The sequence below is a fragment of the Enhydra lutris genome, unplaced genomic scaffold, assembly GCF_002288905.1.
Source record: "Enhydra lutris kenyoni isolate GAN:26980312 unplaced genomic scaffold, ASM228890v2 scaffoldscaffold186, whole genome shotgun sequence".
NCBI lineage: Eukaryota > Metazoa > Chordata > Mammalia > Carnivora > Mustelidae > Enhydra > Enhydra lutris.
Genome location: NW_019154270.1, coordinates 7,309 through 13,237, shown reverse-complemented (window position 1 = coordinate 13,237; position 5,929 = coordinate 7,309). Strand labels below are relative to the sequence as shown.

At 59.9% G+C, this 5,929-nt stretch overlaps 1 pseudogene; it reads left to right on the top strand.

Annotated features, from left to right (window-relative positions):
* Window positions 1-2,587, top strand: part of LOC111140141 — an 85,307-nt pseudogene extending 82,720 nt beyond the window's left edge.
* The last annotated feature ends 3,342 nt before the right edge of the window (window positions 2,588-5,929 follow it).

The window sequence follows — 5,929 nt, the reverse complement described above, 5'->3', positions numbered from 1 at the left end:
GCACACATGAACCTGGCTGTGTTCCCCAGCGGATTGGGATGGGCATCTGAGCCCTGCCCCGTTTCCCCTGCCAGATCATCCTGGACGACCTGTGGCCCAATCCCCTGCAGTACTACGTGAGGAAGAAGGCCCCAGCAGAGGGAACTGAGAGGAGGGCAGGTGAGACGCCCGGGGCGTTGGGTGCGGAAAATGCTCGGGGCGGCTCCGTGGGAGCTGGGCTTCACAAAGGCAGAAACTGAGGCTCTGAGGAACACTCAGAGGCAGTGGCCCCAGGGCCAAAGGGCATGGCCGTGAGACAGGGAGACTGCAGAAGGGCAGTGTCCAACTGGTTCTGCCTGGGGAAGCTTGAGGTAGGCGGGGCCAGGCAGCGTGAATGAGCAGAGCTGGAGAAGCAGAGTCGGCTCAGCAGCTGCCCTTGTGGGAAGTGCCTTTCCCAGGCCAGAGACTCCTGCCCGCAGGTCGACTAGCCACCACCTCACCTTTGTGCCCACCTACGTGCCTCCCACCACCCTTGGCACAGGTGTCTGGGTACCGTGGTGTTAAGGCTCACGCGTCACCCCGTCCCTTTTCTGTGTTCATCGGCACGGTTGTCCCCTTCCTCGCTGCGGGCAGTGTTCTGCGCCCATCACAATCACCCAGAGAACACTGGCCAGCGTGCACAGATAACGTTTACTACGTGGGTGGAGGAAATGGAGGGCGTTCGCAGCCCGGGTCGGCGGGGGGCCGCGGGAGGATGACCACCCTTCCCCGGGAGGGTCTTGAAACCCTCAAGCAACCTTACGCATGGCCCACAGAGGTTACACGCGGGCCTCCTCCTGTGCGCCTGTGTGTCCGTGGGTCTCTGTGTATGTGTCCCTCCCAGGGAGCTTCAAGATGTTGAGATGAATATGCAGAAGCATCGCACTTGGCCGGAACCAGTCAGAACCTTCAGATGGAGCCGAATGGTCAGCCCGGTTCCTCAGCACAGGGAAGACCTGAAGTCTGGGGCCGGGGGGAAACACAGGGCCGACGGAGGCCTCCTCGGAAAAATACTGAAAAGTAGTAATACGATGTCCGCTGTGTTTATGTGCGTCAGGGTCCGTATGATCACGCACACTTCTGTCCACGGAAGGGGGCCAGTGCGGTGCCTGAGCTCACGGGGTTCCCATCGGTGCTTCGTACTCCGCCTGGGCATCCCGCCTCCGTGGAAGGGATGGGCCCCTATGCTTGCCCAGAGGTCTAGGACACACCTTCACTGGGACGGCATCCCAGGGGGCAGAGGTCCTTCCGCTGGCTTTGCGGGTGTGGGCAGGGAGAGGAGAAAAGAGCAAAAGCCCTGCCGACAGGGCTCATCTCTTCCCTGGGGAAATGACAGAGGTCAAGGAAAGGGAGGGACGCACCCGGGCCGCACACGTCCAGTGCCCGGGTTCGGAGGATGGCGAGGACGGTCCTCCAGACGTGCTCCCCGGTGGTTGTCCTCAGACACATTCACTACACACACACACACACACAGAGGGACATCTCGGTTTCAAATACCTCCCCCACACACAAACACACAGACCCCTTTAGCCACTCCCATATATTGAAACAGGCTCTCAGAAGCAAACCAGTCACCGCCCACCCCACCCCACCCACACAGTCATTCACTCACTCTGATGTCCTGACACGCACACACTCCCCTCCCCTCCCACGCACACAACCTTCACTCACTCACCTGTCCGGGGACACGCTCACGTACTGACGAACCCAAGCTGCCCCAGGATTCCCAGTTCCCTGCTTCCCTAGGGCCTCGGGTTGGGGTCCCCCAGATGGCAAACAGAGGAGAGGGGGAGGGGGAGGAGGACTGCTGAATGCGAGGGCCAGTACAGCCACCCGTCCCATGCAGTGTCTGTCCCATGCTGACTCAGGCTGATATGCCTCTCTCTCGGCGGGCTTAAGGCATCAGCCCAATGCCCTCCGTCCGGTGAAGACCCCAAAAGGGAAAGGCCACCAAGAGCGACACCTAGTCCTCACCAACACCTCAGGGAGCACGCTCCCCTGGCTGACGTCTGTGTGCGCACAGGTGGCTTCCGAAAGCGCAGGGCACTGTCCATCGTCGGAGGTCTTGGCCTTCTGTGTGAAGGTCCCTGGAAAGACCTGGCGTGTACAGAGTACCTGTCACAAGCTTCACCCAGGAGGGTGTGGCAGTCAGACTCGTGGGTGCTTCAGGTCCCTTCCAGTGTGCAGTGCAGATCGCCTGTTCTGTGTCAGGCTGTGCAGTTGATGATCTCTGTGACTTAGCCTTGCCCCTTCCGGGGTGGGTGGAGGTGCCTGAGGCTCCAGGAGGGAAGGCTCGTCTCTCTGAGAGCGTAGGGGAGACCGGTCTTCTTGGACTCTTGATCTGGAAATGCCGGGGTATCCTCGACAGGCGCCCACATGCTGGCACCTGGCTCTGCTTGTGCTGGTCGGCTGAAACTGTCATAGGTGCTGGGCCTTCACTGAGCAGCGGGAGCGGGACAACTCCCGTGTAGAGCATGGCCTTAAGGGGTCCTCGGCCCGGGCCTTCTCGGGGGCTGCTGCGTATTCCTCTATGCTCGTGGCGTTTGGCAGGCTGTTGCCAAGGATGTGAAGCCTAGGGGAGAGGAAGGAACAGGGTGCCCCACTCCTAGGCATCTCCCACCTGGCTCTGGGCACTGGGCTGGCCTGGCCCGGAGAGAAGGTGAGGCTTTTGGAGGTCAGGGAGCCCCAGATGTTAGGAGTCCATGGAGGGTGAGGGAGTCAGGGCCAGGGTCCCCAACCCTAAGACAGGGAGCCAGGACATCTAAGGCAAATCCGCGCTAGCATTCCATTCTCCCACCTAGACAAGAGCACGGGGGTATCCTGTCCAGCAGCCTCTGCAGGGCTGACTTTTGCAACACAAGCCGAAACACAGCCACTAAGCATGAAACATCGGTCCCTGACCCAGGTTGAGGCAGTGAGTCTCCAGATGCCTGCCCATCAGGCCCATGGACGTGGTAGACAGGGGCATGATCAATGCCCTGACTGGCAGCACCTACACAGCGAATCCGCAGGGGCCTCGCTCTCAAGGTCCTTGAAAGAGCTTATAAAAGCCCCTAACTTTGAATGGGAACACGGCAGCCCTCCCTGGATCTTGGTGCCCTTGCCCAGTAAACTTTGCCCTGCTGCCCAGCACTCTCTGTCTGGTCTACCGCTTCTGTCCTCGAAGCAGCGTGACCAGGAACCTGGGCACTAAGGGAACAAAACTTCTGTAACCCAGAGTGCTGTCTGATAGGAGAGGACCGCCTGAGGAATTGCCAGGCCTTCTGCCTCCATGGCTCTGGAGCACCGTGGGTCTGTGTCTGGCCGCTCTGGGTCTCTGTGTACTTGCCTGGTCAAAGGGGGGTCCGCTCTTTGCCCATGTTTCTGTGTCATCTTGAGCGTGCCTTGGCGTCACTTGGTCTGGCTCTACCTGTGCCGTCACGTCTCCGATCCGGCATCTGTGCGCATCCCGGATATGCCCGTGTTGGGCGCCCATAAGTGCCTTTGGCCCTGGTGAGTCTCTGCTTTGCCTCAGCTGCGGGGTGTTGGCCTGACTTGTGTTTGTTGTATGAGCTCCTACCTGTGAGGCGGTCTGCCTGTGAATTGGACCCCGTTTCTTCCATTTTGGAGTCAGAACCCTCTCCCCCTTCAACGGGGCTGGCGCAGCGTCTGTAATCTTTGGTGAGCCCCGAGAAGTCCTTGGCTGCCCGGGCCGAAAGGTACGTGGTGATGCGTCCTTGGGAACTGAGGAACAGCCCCGCACCTACTGCCCGTCCGCGAGGGGTAGGGATCTCAGTGGCCTGGCTTAGGGCATGAGGTCATTCATCCTTCACACTCCTCCCACTTGCAACGGCTCTGTGGCTTTGGGACTGAAAGGTCAGTCTCTTGCACGAAGCATAGACACATGGGCAGCTTTTCAAAGCTGTCGTCCACGTCTTACTCCCCTGCTCTGAAGCCTCTTTACTGACCAGGGCAGACTGACGTCCACGACTGCAGTACTAGGTTTCTGTGTACCACCGGCCTGTTTCCACCCTCTGTTCCTTTATTACTTCCTCCTTTGGTGTGTGATTCTGGTTTTCCGGAAACATGATTGCTGACCTCATTGACACCACCGGACTGAGCTCTGCTCAGAGGGCTTTTTGCTTCTGCACACGTGGGTGGTCGGGCCCTTCCGCATAGGCAATGTGTCCTTTTGGTCTGTATGCCTTGCAATGTGTGAATGCAGCTGGGGCAGTCAAGGCCCTGCCTCCCTGTTTCTGCCTTCCTTGCTCCCTCCCTCTCTCCCCCTCCCACCCCTGCTACTACAGTACTCTCCGTCCTGCCCGCCCATGTCCCTCTCTTCTCTCCTCTGCATCCCTCCCAGTCCCCCTCTCTCACCCACCTCTTCTAGCCTTCTCCACTTCTCTCCCGCTCTTCCCAGTCTCCGTGTCTCCCCCCCTGCCCCCGTGTCACCACCCGAGCCTTCCCCGTCTCCAAGGCTGTGCTGGTTTCAGTGCAGTATTGCCTCCGAAGCCTCTTCTAGTGCTGTGGGCACGGTTGCATGTGCTAGGCAGTTTGGATTGTACCAGTAATTCCAGAGTCTGGACTCTTTCAGGGACAGTCTCAGAAAACTTGTCTTCTCCCACAGACGGACATGCATTTCTGTCCCTGCAGGCGTCCCTGTTTGCCCTGACAAGTAGACTTTTATTAGAGACATTCGCACCCACCAAGCACCCTGCACGTAACCTCAAGGGAGTTCCCCCTGCTTCTTTACGGTCAAAATCCCCCAGGACACCCCCACCCATTCTTTTTAAATGAGGCCGTCCCATGATGCGACCCCAACGCTGCCAGCCTTGCTATCGCCCATGGGGACTTCCTCAGACCTCCGGCAGCATGCGTCCTGTCGGCCACATGACCCGCCGCACACCCCCCTGCCTGGACCTGCACGAGGTGTGGTTCAGACTGGAAGGACCTGGTGGTCACCAGACAAAGGGCACGCGTGCTATTAATGCTCACTTGGCCATCCCCTCCCCGGCTGGTACTCCACTCAGCGCCGGACACAGACTAAGGGAGAACTTGGAGCAGAGTTGGAAGGAAGACCCAGAGTGACCTCGCATGAAAGTCAGGCGGCGGAAGAGAAAGCAAAGAGGAGAAGAGTCACTGACAGAACAGGGAAAAGGGTCGGGCAGAGGGAAGTACAGTGGGAGCGAGTCCTACCGGTGGCTTGGACGGGAGAATACCCAGAATTACCCTTTGGGCTGGAGGTCTGGCCCATTAGCATGCCACGGAGTCGCAACCACGGACCTCACTGGGGCTGGGTTGGTAGATCTGTACACCAGGGTGGCCACGGACCTCGGCTCTGTGCTAAGTAATTTCAGGGACATTGCTTTGTGTGCGGTTCCTCCGTTTTAAGGAAAGGTGGGACCTGGGGGTTGGTGGGGTGGGGGAGCGTGATGGTCCTCGCATCCAGCATCTTGGTGGCGGCCACCTGGCTCCCTCCACCACTGGGCGGGTCAAGGGGGGAGGCCACGTGGACAGCGATGCAGCAGCGGTGGAGCACCGGCTGATGATTCCAGGGCTTTGCCCCAGGTCGGCTGAGAAGGGGCGGGTGAGGCTTCCGAGCAGCGGGCGGACAGTGGATTCAGCCGCTGGATTTCAATTCTCTGGTGCCAGCCGCGTGGTCCCAGGAGAACGAATGAGAAAGGGTAGAGTGTGTCTGGGATACCAGGGGAGTCGCGGGAATGGCCTGGGCGGTGTCTCCAAGGAGAATGTTTGGGGTTGAGGGCCGGAGGCCACCCTGAAGGAGGAGCACTGGCTGGCTCCTGCGTGGGCAAGGGACAAGGCTGGTGGTGGCCACGTCCACCGCCCTGTCACTGGCTAGATCCGGGGGCCACCCAGCGCCCTGGGCGTGGCTCGATGGCGCCACCCAGCCCAGGCCGCATGCGTGCCTCCG